The sequence below is a fragment of the Panicum virgatum genome, chromosome 3K, assembly GCF_016808335.1.
Source record: "Panicum virgatum strain AP13 chromosome 3K, P.virgatum_v5, whole genome shotgun sequence".
NCBI lineage: Eukaryota > Viridiplantae > Streptophyta > Magnoliopsida > Poales > Poaceae > Panicum > Panicum virgatum.
Genome location: NC_053138.1, coordinates 33,948,607 through 33,966,099, shown reverse-complemented (window position 1 = coordinate 33,966,099; position 17,493 = coordinate 33,948,607). Strand labels below are relative to the sequence as shown.

General features: G+C 45.9%; 1 non-coding gene across 1 annotated transcript; it reads left to right on the top strand.

Moving 5' to 3' along the window:
* Positions 1-17,389: 17,389 nt before the first annotated feature.
* On the top strand, positions 17,390-17,493 carry LOC120701715. The gene has a single exon (XR_005686271.1). It is a non-coding gene; the product is annotated as a small nucleolar RNA R71 (small nucleolar RNA).

The following is a 17,493-nucleotide window of genomic DNA, read 5'->3' as shown; positions in this document are numbered from 1 at the left end:
TTGAGCAATTTGAGCAGCAGGAACAGTTCGAGGAAGGCAAGTATAACATGAACAACCTATCACTTTTAAATACAATTTCACACTGCATTTTAATATTGTATGCCTATAAGGACTTTCCTAGCCACTTCATATCATTTATATATATCCCTTGGGTTGCATTTGGGTTAGTTGTGCTAGGTGCCGCGCTACAACACACTTGGTCCTTTTTATTTAATTTGATTAATGGTATATGCAACTTAATTCTGGGAGTGGCCCATTTGAGTGGCTCACGTCTCATTAAAATTGGTTTTTCTAGAAACTTGGTTTAGGGGGCTCGCACTGTGTTATGTGCTAGCTACTCTCCATAAGGACCGTACGTCATTAGAGCGACAACCTAGGACAACCGCACAACCACAAGACTGGAATGGGACGGTCTTGGCTTACTAATTAGGTCATTTTGGTTCGGGAGTAACTTACCGATGGGGCAAGAGGGGTGGTGAGCTTCAATGGTCCCTGCGCTACGAGGCTTGGTCTGCGTACCCCCTCGAGGTGGGCCCCATCATTGCGGAGACTGAATCCTTAGCGGTTACACCTTACCAACGTGATCCTTTGTAACGGCCTCGTAGTGAGTTTGCTAGTCATCTCACCTAAGGAAGTGTGATGAACAACTAGCGTAGCTCACGACTTGTGGGTAAAGATGTGCAACCTCTACAGAGTGTAAAGCTGGTATACTAGCCGTGCTCACGGTCATGAGCTGCTCGGATCCTCCTTTTGATTAGTGGCTTGGTTCGGTTTGGTTCTCAGTAGTTCTCAATTAATTTTGATTAATTACTATGTAACTGGGTTTATGGTAATTCATCAACTTGTAGTAATTAGCTTTAATAAAATTTTGCCAAGACTTAAAAGCTAATGCAGTTGAGTCAGCCAACCTTAGAGCCTCATAGTTTGTGTTATACTTATTGAGTACAAGTTGTGTACTCACTCTTGCCTACTCTACTCTTTTTTCCTCTTGGGGATACTCTACTGCTGCTCAGTTCTTGCCGATGCGAGGGAGTTCGCTCAGCGCTACCAGGACTACGAGGACTTCTAGGCATTCGTCTCCCAGTCGACGTCCCTGTGGCGCCCTGCTCAGTTTCGACGAGAGTTATCATTTATGTATTATGCTTCCGCATACTCTGTATCAGACATTTTGTCATTAATGTAATAAATAACATTCATACTTGCTTTATTATATCTTTTACGTGATATGTGCTGTGATATACTGTTCATTCTGTTGTATATACATGTGACTTGATCCTGGAGCGTATATGATTGCTCGGTTTATGTCCTTTGATAAACCGGGTGTTACAGAGTGGTATCAGAGCCGTATCGACTGTAGGACGAAAGCCTAGATAAAACTGGTCGAGTTTTAAGTCTTCTTCTCTCTCAGCCTTGTTCTGCTGAAACTATTTTGCTATTATATTCCTTGGATTCCAAGATTCTTACTCGTCTTGTCTTGATTTCTCTCTATAGAATAGTTTCCGTAGATTCTGGCCTGGAGTAAGTCGTATGACCGTCATAGGTGTAAGCTAGATGACCCCTTTATAATAGCACGATAGCACGTTCTGCGACGCGTTGTGTTAGTCGAGTCGTGTGTTAAACTCGGCTAAGTTGTGAACTTTGTATGCTTGTTATTGTGCTACATGTTTGATTTGGATTTTTTGATTGCATAGCTTAGTAGTTAAATTTATTTAATGAAAATCAGTATTAAGTTAAAGTTAATTAATTAATAAAACGAGTTAGATCGTTGGGGGTAAAACCGTTTACTCTATCCTGTCTACTTTATCATGCTTAAGTTTTCCTGCAGAAAAATACTGTATCCATCTGAATTTACTTCTGCAATATCCTTACTCATGAAATCTTTTGTCCGAAATCAGATGGTGAACACCAGGCGTGGTTCTGACTAGCAGGGGCAGAACAACCAGGGGCAGAACAACCAGAGTACTGGGATCCCGATGCCTCCGCCTCTGACCCCGGAGCAGTACTTTCAGCTCCAGATGTAGATGATGGCTACCCTGAACAACACTGTTCAGGCACTTCAGCAGGCTCACACTCAGCCTCCGCCTCCTCCACCACCGCAGACCCGCGACAGGCGTGCTGAGTTCCTGAGGGGTCACCCGCCGACGTTCTCTCACACGTCCGACCCACTTTAGGCAGACGACTGGCTCCGTGCAGTGGAGCGTCAGCTAGACATCGCCCAGTGCAATGATCGAGAGCGAGTCTTGTACGCAGCAGGACAGCTGTGAGGGGCAGCTTTGGACTAGTGGGAGTCCCACCTAGTTCAGGACCGCGAGGCTTTCACCTGGATCCAGTTCCGGGAGCGGTTCCATAGCCACAACGTCCCCGCGGGCGTTCTGAAGACAAAGAAGAAGGAGTTCCTTGCACTTAAGCAGGTAAACTCAGATATAATCTTTCAGCATTTTCCTTTTGAGCTAGTATCTCCCTTGTTCTATCTTTCTGAAGCATGAGCTAATCATTTGTCATACATCTATCCTTTTCACTTCAGGGAACTATGACGGTCACGGAGTATCATGATCGTTTCCTTCAGCTCGCTCGCTACGCCCCTGCCGAGGTCGCAGATGACCGCGATAAGCAGGAGCACTTCTTGGAGGGTCTCGAGGACTACCTCCAGTACGCGCTGCTCAACCTCCGCTTCGATGACTCCACCCACGGCCAAACCGCACCCCGAACCGAGCTCCGGGACGCCAGAAAGGGCAGACTCCGGCAAGCCCGATGCCGCACCGCCGCGGACAGAGCCGCCGGCAGGCGAGCGCCGCCGCCGCGCGCGCCCAACTCACCCTAACCGCCCGATCCGTCGCGAACGCGTAAGATTACATCTAGATCGGGACGGGTGCGGATCATTAGATCTAGATCTGACGGCCCATACGCGTAGATACCGCTTCGCCCTTGTCTTTTTGTCAAAGAGCCCCTGGTTTTTCTCAGAATCAACCTGCGGTCCTTTCTAGTTCAAAAGTATTTACAGTTCAGCCCTATTTCTTTCACGGAGCCACCTGAGCTTTTGTAAAATCGTACCCGTCGTCCCTGGACGTGTGGTTTTCCAGTCTAAACCCTGTGTCTATCCTTTAATCATGTATAGGTCCCTAGTTTTTGTTCCTGAGCCCCTACAACTTCAGTTTTCTTGCAGATAGGTCCCTGGAACCTTGTTTTAGCCCTAGTTTTCGCGTTCTAGCTCCGTTTTAGGTGTTCTTTATGTCCACGCGATCGTTGTAACACATAGAATAGTCTTAGCTTAGTTTTTTTTGCTGTTTTTATGTACTGTTGTACTATTTCTTAGCATTTGCCTTTGTTTGCATGTATGTGTATGTGCTGGACTTTGTTTAGGCGTTGCGCTCGTGAGTAGACGTTGATCCTTAGGAGTACCAAGAGCCACCTTCTGTAGAGACCTTCGAGCAGCAGGAGCAGTTTGAGGAAGGCAAGTATAACATGAACACCACCTATCACCTTTAAATACAATTTCATACTGTATGCCTATAAGGACTTTCCTAGCCACTTTATATCCTTTATATATATATATATGCATTTTGGTAGTTGTGCTAGGTGCCGCACTATAACACACTTGGTCCTTTTTAATTAATTTGATTAATGGTATATGCAACTTAATTCTGGGAGTGGCCCTCTGTGCCCTGTGCTTGAGTGGCTCACGTCTCGTTAAAAATTGGTTTTTCTAGAAACATGGTTTAGGGGGTCAGCACGGTGCTTAGTGCTTGGTTGGCCACTCTCCCTAAGGACCGGTTCATAGAGCGACAACCTGGGACAATAGCGCTATCACAAGACTGGAATGGGATGGTCTTGGCCTACTAATTAGGTCTTTTTGGTTTGGAGTAACTTACCTGCGGGGCAAGGGTGCTAGGATCAACCACCCGGGGAACCCCCTAATCAAAGGAAGATAACCCCACTAATCAAAAGGAGGATCTGAGCCGCTCATAACCGTGAGCACGGCTGGTATACCAGTTCTACACTCTGCAGAGGTTGCACATCTTTACCCACAAGTCGTGAGCTACGCTAGTTGTTCATCACACTTCCTTAGGTGAGAAGCTTACCACCCTTTCCCCGCAGGTAAGTTACTCCAAACCAAAAAGACCTAATTAGTAAGCCAAGATCGTCTCATTCCAATCTTATGGTAGCGCTGTTGTCCCAGGTTGTCGCTCTATGAACTGGTCCTTATGGAGAGTGGTCAACCAAGCACTAAGCACCGTGCTGGCCCCCTAAACCATGTTTCTAACAAAGCATAATTTTAAGGACGCACAAACCACTCAAGCACACAGCATAGAGGGTCGGCTACAGAATTAAGTTGCATAAGATTATTAACAATTTAATTAAAAAGGACCATTATGTGTGAGAGTGCAGCAACCTAGCACAACTAACCAAAATGCAACCAAAGGTAAATTTAAAGGATATAAAGTGGCTAGGAAAATCCTTATAGGCATATAGTATTAAAATGCAGTACGAAATTGTATTAAAAGTGATGGGTGTTGTTCATGTTATACTTGCCTTCCTCAAAGTTCTCCTGCTGCTCAAACTGCTCTGAAGAGGGTGGCTGCTCCGGGTACCGGTACTCCTCCGAAGGATCAACGTCTACTCATGATCGCAACGCCAAAACAAGTCCAGCACATACACATACATGCAAACAAGAGCAAACACTAAGAAACAGTACAACAATACATAAAAATAGCAAACAAAACTGAGCTAGAACTATTCTATGCGTTACAACGATCGTGTGTACATAAAGAACACCTAAAACGGAGCTAGAACGCAAAAACTAGGCTTCAAACAAGATCGAGGGGCTTTTCTGCAAGAAAAACTAAGTTTCTAGGGGTTTTCTGCAAAAAACAGGGACCTATACATAATTAAAAGATAGATCTAGGGTCTAACTTGCAAAACAGCAGGGGCTGGACTGCGGGTTCTATTTTTGAAAAGGTTAGGGGCTAAAATGTTAAAAACAGAACCCAGTTGGAAATACTTTTGAACGCGACTGGACGGCGGGTTGTTTTCAAGGAAAGGCGCTGACCGGTATCCTTCTGTTTGACTCTGGCGGGTTCATTTCTAGGCCGCAGGATCTTGATCGGGTGGTCCAGAGTGCGGGGGCGAGAGCCTGCGGTGGTGCGGGTCGCCGGCGTGTGATTCTGCGGCAGCGGGCTAGCCGGAGATGGCCAATTGTTGACGCTCCTTATTGCGCCAATTTACATACCGCAAGCGCACGGATTGTGTAGCTTTTCCCTTAGAGTATTCCTCCAAGATTTATCAATCCACGGAACAAGTGTATTACTATGCTTAACTAAGCACTAATGATGTTGGTAAAAGATCTATATTGAGTGATTGAGTGTGAAATAGATCTAATCTAACCAATCTAATCCAATCTAGACTAGTGAGCAATGATAGGTGTGTGCACAAGATATGAAGAGCATTTGTCCATAGGGTCTAGGATCACTAGAGATGTAATCGCCAAGCAACGAAGAACATATCTAATCTACCAAAGGTGTGTTCCAAGATCAAAACCTTTCCCTCCCGCATACTGTCACTACACGAGGATAATCGGTAAGGAATTAACAAGAACACGATAGTTGATGTAATCTAAGTAAACCATGCAAGAGCAAAGCAAACCCAAAGCCAAGTCGCGAACTATTAGGCATCAAAGCATCATCAACAAGAATCGTGATAGATCAATCTCATAAAGGATTCGGCAATTACAACTCAAGATGTCCTTACAACCCCATGAACAAACGAGGACTTTACCCCATGAAGCTAAGCGAAGCGTAGTCAATCATGGTGACGAAATCTCCGGCATGGGATGGATCCCTTGCTATCCTCCAACTTGCAGCGGCGCCGAGGGACGATGAGGCCCCCGGTGTCGCCTTTCTCTTGTGTGTAACTCGAATGGATCTCTGAAACTCATCTCTGGATGCTCTCTCTACGATCCCCCCTCTTTGATGGCGGCTTCGGGGTATATATAGGCGGTTTTGGTCGGTGGTTTTGGTAAAACATAGTCTAGGGTTGACGAATACTTCGCGCTGAAGAAAACTGAGGCCGATTGGGCCTGGAAATGGGCTAGGCCGGCCGGCTCAGAGGGGCCCAAGCCGGCCGGCCTGGGCCCTTTCTGGCCCCTTTGGGTTCCATCCTTCGCGTGCGGCCTCTTCTCCTCATTCCTCAACTTAGCCCAGTTGTGACCATGCATCAAAACATCTCCGAAAATGTCCAATTTCCTGCCAAAAATACAACATGCTCCAAAATCCAGGACAAAATCCAAAACGGTCAAGTTCGGGTGCCAAGTGGCGGGTTAGTACATGAATCATCCCGAAGAATTTACCAAAACCTCTCCTAATTGTATAACAAAATGGGTACTTAAGGAGCGCCAACATTCCCCCCATGATTAGCTTTTGCTCGTCCTCTAGCAAATCAAATCATCAAGTCCTTCCATGGGTTGCTCGAGAGTTCTCAAACTGCAAAATTTACTTATGCAAACAAGTCTAACAATATTTCTTCAAACAAAGGTCAGAGGAGCAGCGAGGATAATCATATCATGGTGTTTAAAAACGCATCCAATATTACTTCACGACTCTTACCTTTAACCGACAACTTGAATATCGACAACATTTGCTTTTCTTGCCATCCTTGGAGGTTTTTTTCTTTTTTTTTTGTTTTCAGAAGCAAAATACCCTGCAACAAAGGTTAGACCAAAAATTCTTGCACAAGTCCTTTCATGTCTCTCGATATAAGTGGCTATCCTATTATTATTTGCAAATTCTCATCTCCCAAAAGTCTCTCAAGTATAAAGTGGGGCTATAGGTGAGGCTAGAAAAGTATATACATATATTGTCAAGTTAAGAAAACCTTCTAATGATTGCTTGCCTTCCGAGCCAATAATCATGAGAGTTTCTCCATAATGTAAGGGGTTCAAGGGTAAGAAGATTTAGAATGGTGGACATGTGCAAAGGCATACAAAAAGATTGACTTCAAGGCACAAGTGTCGTCCTCGTTGTCGGATTGCATATGGTTGGAATTGAGGATATTGTTCAAACAACGAGGTGATATCTCTTTGCACTTCTCTAACCATAGAATCCCTTCATTTATTCTTTTCTTCCCTTCTTATTTTTTTCTTTTCTTTCTTTCTCCTGAATTTTCCTTCTCTTTTCCGAACCTTTTCATAGGACACTTTCTATAAAACATAGATAGGCAATTCTCCAAAGTGGCTCCCTGAATTTTTGGAGCCCGAGCCAAGGCCAGAGGGACCTAGGCCGGCCGGCCCAAGGGGTGTAGGCCGGCCGGCCTGGGGCTTTCCCAAGTCGGATTCGGTCCGTCTTTCCAGTACTCCTTCCTTTCTTCATTCCAAAATTATGTTTTATACAACTCATGCGCAGGAACAGAACGTATCCTCATAATTGGGTTGTGGTCAAGGAAGAGGATAATAAACAAGATAATCTCAGGTTCAGGTTTTGGAATCCGGTAGATTTCATGAGTTGTTCCAATGAGGAATTCTCATTACCGAATATTGACGTGGCTAGCAATTCAGAGATGAAAAATATGGACATGATCATTGCTCGAAATTAAAACTCCCAAGAGAAAGAAATCCTAACTCAACTCAATGTACATCCAATACTTATGGTGGAATGAATATAGCTTGTGGATGATAGGATTTGACTCTCAACTTGCCAAGAACTTGATTTTTATGAAATTAAAGTCCTCCAAATCATGCCTTACTCGCAAGCGTAATCAAAACCAAGAGCTAGATCAAAGCTCAAGTGTGGGTATTAACATGGACGAATAATTTACTAAGCTCCACAAATACGAATTAATTTTCATGACAACGCTCGTGAACAATTGCTTTAAAGAAAATAAATTAAAACTGAATGCATAAATAAAATTGCACGATCCAACAAAAAACAAAGACTCTTTTTATTTTGTTTTCATGACTCAACACTAATTTAAGACTCACTCTCACACATGCGAAAAATAAAGCACAAAACTAGACTATGACTCTCACACATGCGGAATTAAAGACATGCACACGACGAACTTTCGGCTAAACAAAGACTAACAAAATTCAATCTACGAGCCGTCACACCTTTCCCCCATGCTTAGATTATGCGGCATCCTCGTCGCAATGATATAAAAGACGGGTGTGATGCTCGTTGGCGTTCTCAACGGCACCTAGGGCAATTACATCTAGGACACCCTCCTCCTTGCTTTTGTAGATCTCCGACCACCCCGAATAACTTCCTTATGTTGCGGACAAGGAAGTTGTAATCTCCTTCGACCAAGCGCTCGATGTCGTCCATCCTTCGATCCATTGCCAAGATTCGATCGTGACACCTATCGATGGTGGCGCGGAGATCCGCGATTTCATTGCGGCACTTGAAACAGCACCTGAAGTGATGGCCGCCGCGGTTGGGGTCGTCGTCGTCCTTCTTCTTCTCTTTGCCGCTGTCACCTCCGGAGGGGTCGTCTTCCTCCCTTCTTTCCTCTTCGGCCCACCCCGGCCAATCATCATCGTAGTCATGACCGGTGGCGCCCCATGAACCGGGGCTCATGTAGCTCTCCCAATTGCTGTCCCCCCGCATAGTCCTTCGGCTCCGGGGTGTGCTCGATGTAGTTTTTCCTTTTAACTCCGAGAAGGCGCAAGGAACGCCTAGGTGCGGGTGGCTCTTTGTCTTGTCGCTTCTTACCCTCGTCTTCGTCGCTGATGATGACGACCTCCCTTTGTGCTTGAGCTAGCTTCTTCTTGCACCACAGAAGGCCCTTCCCTCCGACGCTCATCCGTGCTTGGGTGTTAAATTTCTTCGGAGGGGCCTTCGCTTCACATCGCTTTGCTTCGACAAGGAGGGGCGGCGCACCAGTTGGTGAGATGGTTTGGCGTGGGGGTGTCGGGTGCCATGCCCCTCTCCTTGATCTCCATTGCTGCAATCATGGGTCTTGCGCTCGCTGGAATGGCCATTGTTGATGTCTCTCACGAGGTAGTGGTGTAGATTGAAAAGTATGAGAGAATAGATCTAAACAGCGCCTCTATTTAAGTCCTGAAAACACTTGGACGAGAAGTCCAATATCTCTGCGTATTTGGCATGCGAAATCTATAAGACACGGGTTCAAAATTTCCTTATCTCGTACCTACCAAAAATCGAGACCGATTCTCGCACGAGGAGGCTCAGGCCGGCCGGCCGGCCCAGGGGGTTTTTCGGCCCCCTGGACTCCAACTTTTTCCGAGGTGCCCACCAACAAATTATGAGCCTATGTTTTACTTAAAGTTCGTCCAGAATAAAAATAAAACTACGAAAATAAAATCTAAAAGAGAATATTTACAAACTTACCTTGCTTAACGTCGTTAGGCTTGACGTTCCGGTTCCTCATCCATGGTATATATGTCGATGTAATGAAGGGGCACGACGTCGGGCTCCAAGAATACCTTTAGTCGCTGTCCGTTCACCACATATTGGTCGCCTTTCACATCCATGATTGTCACCGCTCCCGTGGGTAAAACTGAGTGTACGACGTATGGTCCATCCCATTTGCTTTGCAATTTTCCTTTGCCAAAAAGTTTGAATCTTGAATTGTAGAGTAGGACCTTGTCTCCTTCTTTGAATTCCTTGTTTTGTAATCGCTTGTCGTACCATCTCTTCATCCTTTCTTTGTAAATTGTTGCACTATTGTATGCTTTCAATCTTAACTCCTCCAATTCGCTTATTTGGATTCTCCTTTTAATTCCAACGGCTTCCGCATCAAAGTTCATTTCCTTCATTACCCAATACGCCTTATGTTCTAGCTCAACCGGAAAGTGGCATGTTTTTCCATAAACAAATTGATAAGGAGTCATACCAATCGGGGTTTTGTGTGCCGTACGATATGCCCATAGTGCATCATCTAGTCTCTTCGACCAATCTTTTCCTCCTTTCATCACAGTCTTCTTTAAAATGTCCTTCAATTGCTTGTTCGAAGTTTCCGCTTGTCCGTTTGTTTGGGGGTGATAAGCCGTGGACACTCTATGTTCAATTCCCAATTTCTTCAAGCATTTACCAAAGTCTTTGCCCGTGAAGTGTGTTCATCCGTCGCTTATCAAGATTCTCGGGACGCCATATCGAGAGAAGATAACTGATTTAATCATGTGTATGGACTCCTCCGTTGATGCCTTCCGACATGGCATAGCTTCAACCCACTTAGAAACATAGTCCACCATCACCAATATATGCTCAAACCCATGTGAGTTCACGAATGGTCCCATGAAATCGATTCCCCAGACATCAAATAGAACTATTTGCAAGTTTTAGTTCAATAGCATGGCATTTCTTTGCGAGATATTCCCCATCCTTTGGCATTCCGGACAAGTCGAAACAAATCTTTTCGCGTCTTCATGCATCTCGGGCTAATAGAATCCACTAGCCCATACCTTAGCTTGAGTTCTAAAGTTCCCATAATGTCCTCTATATCCCGACGAGTGACACTTTTTTAGAACTTCTTCACATTCCTCCCTCGGTATGCATCTTCTTAGGACTCCTTCTTCTCCATATCTATATAAGTATGGTGGATCCCAATAGTATTTTCTTCTTTCCGCGATCACTCTGGTCCTTGCATTCTTGTCCAAGTGATCCAAGGGCATCCCTTTTATTGCCCTTATTATATCATTCATCCAACTATCTTGGTCGAGAATTCTATATAGGTGATCATCTCTCATTTGATCCTCGATAGGTTCTTTTCCATCATCTCCATGGTTCATCCTTGATAGGTGGTCGGCCACAACATTTTCTACCCCTTTCTTGTCCCTTATCTCCACATCGAATTCTTGTAGCAATAGGATCCATCGAATCAAGCGTGGCTTAGCATCTTTCTTGGACAAGAGATACTTGATTGCCGCATGGTCGGTATAAACTATCACCTTTGAATTTACTATGTATGATCTGAATTTTTCGAAGGCGAATACCACGGCAAGCAATTCTTTCTCCGTTGTTGCATAATTAACTTGGGCTTCATTGAGAGTCTTGCATGCATAGTAGATAGCATTTACCTTCCCCTCTTTCCTTTGTCCAAGAACAGCTCCTATGGCGAAGTCTCTTGCATCACACATGATTTCAAAAGGTAGATTCCAATCCGGAGGTTGCATGATAGGAGCACTTATGAGAGATTGCTTGAGTGTTTGAAAGGCGTGAAGACAATCACTATCGAAGGTGTATTCCACATCTTTTTGAAGAAGTTGTGTCAATGGCTTGGTGATTTTTGAAAAATCCTTTATGAACCTTCTATAGAATCTGGCATGACTGAGGAAGCTCCTCAAAGATTTGATGTCCGTAGGTGGTGGCAATTTCTCCACGGTTTCTATCTTTGCTTTGTCCACCTCTATCCCTCTCTCGGAGATAACATGACCGGGAACAATTCCTTCTTTCACCAAGAAATGACACTTCTCCCAGTTGAGCACAAGATCAACCTCTCCACATCTTTTAAGAACTTTCTCCAAATTTGCCAAGCAATTATCAAAGCTAGTACCATGCACCGAGAAATCATCCATGAATACCTCCATAATCTCTTCTATGAAATCTGAAAATATAGCCATCATGCACCTTTGAAAAAAAGCGGGCGCATTGCACAATCCAAAAGGCATCCTCCGATATGCAAAAGTTCCATACAGGCAAGTAAATGTGGTCTTATGTTGATCATCCAGATGAATAGGTATTTGGAAGAATCCCGAGTATCCATCAAGGTAACAAAAGTGTGAATGCTTTGCCAACCTTTCTAGCATCTCGTCAATGAATGGTAGTGGAAAATGATCCTTCCTCGTTGCCTTATTCAATTTTCTATAATCGATGCACATCCTCCATCCCGTGATGGTTCTTTGCGGTATCAATTGCTCCTTCTTATTTTTCACAACCGTGAGTCCTCCTTTCTTCGGAACGCAATGCACGGGGCTTACCCATTCACTATGTGGCACAGGGTATATTATTCCGGCATTCAACAATTTGATAACCTCCTTCTTCACCACATCACGCATAGCATGGCTCAACCATCTTTGATGCTCTATGACTGGCATGTATTCCTCCTCGAGTTGTATATGATGTGTGCAAAAAGCAGGGCTAATACCTTTCAAGTCATTAATCGAGTAGCTAATCACCTTTTTGTGCTTCTTTAATAAATTCAGCAACTTCTCCATCTCTTCCGGGCTCAATTCGTCGCTAACAATCACCGGAAAAGTCTTGCCATCTCCCAAAAATTCATATTTCAATCCCTTGGGGAGCGGCTTCATCTCAACATCGGGCGCACCATCCTCTTCTTGATCTAATTCTCCAATGTCTTCAAATTTTTCTTCCTCCAAATTCCCGTGTTGCGGATTCAACTCTTCCATTGTTTCCACTAGTTCTCCATCTTGATCATCTTGAACGTCCCCATTCTCCAAAGCGCATTGGAGAGGATCCCTGAAAGAATCAATGAAACGAATTCTCTCTACCCCTTCGTTATCAAGAAGTAGAGGTAAAGCACGAGACGGTTTTGAATGAAATTTGAAAGTGTGCTTCTCTCCATCTAGATCAAAAGTGACAATCCCTTTTCCAACATCTAGAATAGCATTTACTAATTTGAGAAAGGGTTTTCCAAGAATTATGCTTTCATGTTCATCATCACTAGCATTAATCACAAAAAAGTCAGTAGGAATTTCTTTACCCGCTATGGCAACATTTAGATTTCTAAGCAGTCCTAGCGGTTTGATTAATCTACCATCTCCAATGATCAATTTAATGATTGTAGCATCTAGGTTCGGTGTTTCGTTAAAAAGCTCAACATAAACATTGGAACTCATCACACTAACATGGGCGCCAACGTCACATAAAACATTGCAACAGAGTGATGGATTACCTTCGCCTTGATCGCTTCCAATCGCATATACTTGGGCTATGTGCGCGTAGGGTGATGATTCCGATTTTACTCCCATGATCCTTTTGACCTCCAGCACTTCGTCCAAGTCAATCTTTTCCTCTTTTTCTTCAAAAAGTTTCCGAATAATATCACCAGCCGATTCCTTGCCAAATGTATATCCCATGTGATTATCCGGCGGAAAGTCTTCCGCTATCACCTTCGCCATTCCTCGCTGATTTGGATGGGGTCTTGCTTTCTCGAACAATCTTCCGAAGTCAATTGGTATCCAATCCATTTGCTCGAATTCCCTTAGCGATTTGGCAGTGCCCAAGGTTCTTCCTTTCTTTTCCGGTCGTCTTTCGTTGCACTCCAGATCGTTGCTCCTTCATCGTGGTTTGTCTCTATGACTTTCCCATGCTTCGGTTGTTCTTCCCTCATTCTGATGTCTCTTTTCTGAAAATTCCAGCAAGCACCCGCACTTAAGATTCTTCCTCGGAGCTTGCCGAACATCATTTTTCCCAATCTCTTCGCATGGCCGCACCCTTGCTGATTTTTTGTAGGAGTTGGGTGGCTTCCGTGAGTGTTTTCTCCATGAGATCTCCTCCTGCACTCATTTGAACAAACTGCATGCACTCGGGGGTTAGGGAAAAATAAAAGGTATGCAAGAGTACTTCACCAGAAAATCCGAGCTTCGGTCCTTGTTCAATCAATCCATTGAATCTATCCCATGCTTGATCTATCCCTTCTTCTTCTCCTTGCGAGAAGTTGATCACTTGCTTCCGAATATGTTGAACCTTGCTTAACGGGAAGAACCGCTCGCAAAATTTCTTCATCAAGTCATCCCAATTTCATTTTACCTCGAAGGATGCAAGTGCAAACCATCTTCTCGCTTCTTCCGCAAGTGAGTATGGGAAAAGATTCCATCTAAACCAAGCTAGCAGAACTCCGTCTTGTTGTACCGTGTTGCATAGCATTGTGAACCACTTGATATGTCTATATGGGTTGTCCGTCTCATCTCCTCTAAAGGGGTTTGCCGCCGCCATCTTGATGATTTGAGGCTTGATCTTGTACTCGGTGGCTCGCAACACCGAATCTGATTTTTGCATGTCGAAGTCCTCCGATCGCGGGCTTGCATAATCTCTTAGTGATTTTTCTCCTTCCTTCACGTGTTGAATGAGATGGGCCATCTAGACGATCAAAATAAAAACAAGAAAACAAAAATTTTCTAGGGAAAATGTTAGGTGATTGTAACCAACAAAATTAATACAATGTTAAACGTAGCAAAATCGCTTGTTCCCCAGCAACGGCGCCAGAAAAGCTTGTTGACGCTCCTTAGAGCGCCAATTTACATACCGCAAGCGCACGGATCGTGTAGCTTTTCCCTTAGAGTATTCCCCCAAGGTTTATCAATCCACGGAAAAAGTGTATTACTATGCTTAACTAAGCACTAATGATGTTGGTAAAAGATCTATATTTAGTGATTGAGTGTGAAATAGATCTAATCTAACCAATCTAATCCAATCTATACTAGTGAGCAATGATAGGTGTGTGCACAAGACATGGAGAGCATTTGTCAATAGAGTCTAGGATCACTAGAGATGTAATCACCAAGCAACGAAGAACGGATCTAATCTACCAAAGGTGTGTTCCAAGATCAAAACATTTCCCTCCCGCATACTGTCACTACACGAGGATAATCGGTAACGAATCAACAAGAAAACGATAGTTGATGTAATCTAAGTAAACCATGCAAGAGCAAAGCAAACCCAAAGCCAAGTCGTGAACTATTAGGCATCAAAGCATCATCAACAAGATTTGTGATAGATCAATCTCATAAAGAATTCGGCAATTACAACTCAAGATCTCCTTACAACCCCATGAACAAACGAGGACTTTACCCCATGAAGCTAAGCGAAGCGTAGTCGATCATGGTGATGAAATCTCCGGCAAGGGATGGATCCCTTGTTGTCCTCCAACTTGCAGCGGCGCCGAGGGACGATGAGGCCTTCGGTGTCGCCTTTCTCTTGTGTCTAACTCGAATGGATCTCTGAAACTCATCTCTGGATGTTCTCTCTGCGATCCCCCCTCTTTGACGGCGGCTTCGGGGTATATATAGGCGGTTCTGGTCGGTGGTTTAGGTAAAACACAGTCTAGGGTTGACAAATACTTCGCGCTGAAGAAAACTGAGGCCGATTGGGCCTGGAAATGGGCTAGGCCAGCCGACTCAGAGGGCTCCAGGCCGGCCGGCCTGGGCCCTTTCTGGCCCCTTTCGGTTCCATCCTTCGTGTGCGGCCTCTTCTCCTTATTCCTCATTTTAGCCTAGTTGTGACCATGCGTCAAAACATCTCCGAAAATGTCCAATTTCCTGCCAAAATACAACATGCTCCAAAAAATCCAGGACAAAATCGAAAACGGTCAAGTTCGGTGCCAAGTTGTGGGTTAGTACATGAATCATCTCGAGGAATTTACCAAAACCTCTCCTAATTGTATAACAAAATGGGTAATTAAGGAGCACCAACACCAATCCGGCGCCCCAGGGCTCGGTTCGGCCTGAGGTTTGGCCCAGGAGCATGAGTGCGACATGCGTAAACCTCTAGGGCCATTTGCGAGGGGCTGCAGGGTATGTGGTGGCGTGGGCACGCGGCGAAGTGGCTCTGCGGTGGTGGTGCTCGCCGGCATACACGTTCACATGGTGCCGGGAATCGTTTTGGGGTGCGAACGGGACAAGGAGCTTGCGTGCAACACTACAAAACTAATTGGGGTGATCCTGCTTGACTACGGCACGGCGGGCGGTCTCCGCCACGGCGGCGGCTCCCTGTGCGCGCGGCGGAGCTCGCCGAGATGGCGTTCTGTGCTAGGGAAGGGCCTATGGGCTAAGACGTTTAACGCAAGAGGTAGCGGGGGTCACGGTGGCGCTTACCTAGGGCCTGGATCGGGCAGTGTGGCTGTGCAGGGAGGCCGACGGCGCACGGTGGTGTTCGGGGTCCGGCTGAAGGGGCGCGTCTCCGGGCTCTTGGATCCCACGAGGAGCTTCAACGTTGAGATACGAACCCTAGGGAGAGGTTAGCAAGGCCGGAGGACCACCGGCAATGTGAAATTGTAGCAGCGGACCGGCTCACCTGCAGTGGCGTCCGGCGCAAATTCGACGCCGTGCGGGGCTGAACTCAGGGAACAGGAGCTCTGTGAGATTCTAGGCGTCAAGGCGGAGCTGCTGTGCGGCTTGGCCGGGGCTCCAGTGTAGCGGGGCAGCCGGTCCATGGCGGCGCAGGGGCGAAGTAGAGGTGGAGCAGGGCGGGTGGCGCTAGGGTTACGGTGGCGGCTGTGGGGGCGAGGATAGGGGGAAGGAGGTCGCAGGGGGGGTGTTTAAAGGAGGGCGCCGGAGATCTCGGCGTGCGCGCTCGAGAAGGAAGGCCGGCGAGATCACGGCCGGGGATTGTGGGGTTCCGTTGCTACGCGGCGCGGGCGCGGGGGAGACGAGTATGCCAAGCGGGCCCGGGTTGGTAGCGAGAGGGCGACGCGCGAGCGACGCTGCACTGGACGAGCGCGGGGAGAGGCTGGGCCAAGGTAGGGGGCGTGCACTCGGGCGTTGGCGCTGGGCTGTACCGAGCGGAGGGAGGCGGGCCACGCGGGGAGGGGCACTGTCTTGCTGGGCCGAGCATGGAAGTGTGGGTCGCGGGGATAAGAGGGATAAGAGGGAGAGCTGACTGGGCCGAACGCGGAATTGGGCTGCGGGGAAAAAGGAAAGGAGGGAGTGGGCCGGCTGTGGTTGGAGTTTTGGGTTCGATTGGTTTTCCCCTTTTCTAGTTTTTCTTCCCCTTTTCTTTTCCAAACAACACTCAACTAATTTGAATTCAAATTCAAATTTGAATTCAAACCCTATGCACTCAACCAAAATAAAACCATGCACCAACATGAATGCACAAACATGTTTAAACCTAGAAAAATTTTAATTACTCGTGAAAGAAAATTAATTTAAATGCAAGTCTAAGCATATAAAACCTTAGAAAATTAAATAAAGCCAATTAAATTTATTATTAAATACTGAAATTTAAATTAGAGTGTTACATTACCTCCCTGAAATGGTGGACATGGCTGGTTCGACCCCTGGCCTCCTTGTTGTGGACGATACCCGTTGTTGTTGTTGAGGTATGCACAGTCTTCACGGGTTTCGGGGCAGTCATTGCCCGAATGTCCTTCATTACCACAGACTTCGAACGTGAAGTGCGATTCCATGGCAAGGGCATAGTTTTCTCTATGCTTCTTGAATTTGGCCCTTTCGCCGAGATTCTTCAGTAGGAGGACCAGCTTGGTAACGATCATATCCGTCTCCTTGACAGTATGCATGCCCTTCGTGCGGGGTTGGAGTCGCTCATCGCTCCACCCCTGATTGGAGACCATCTTCTCGACCAATTCTTTGGCTTTGGCTATGGTCAGGTCGAGGAAGGCTCCTCCAGCAGCGGCATCAATATTGGCTCGAGATGTCATTGTGAGCCCATTGTAGAAGCTTTGAAGGGCGAGCCACTCATCCATGCCGTGGTGAGGACAGGACAGGATGTATTCCTGCAGCCTCTCCCAAGCTTCTGGGATAGATTCCATCCCCGTCTGCTGGAAACTTGAAATTCTTCTGCGCAG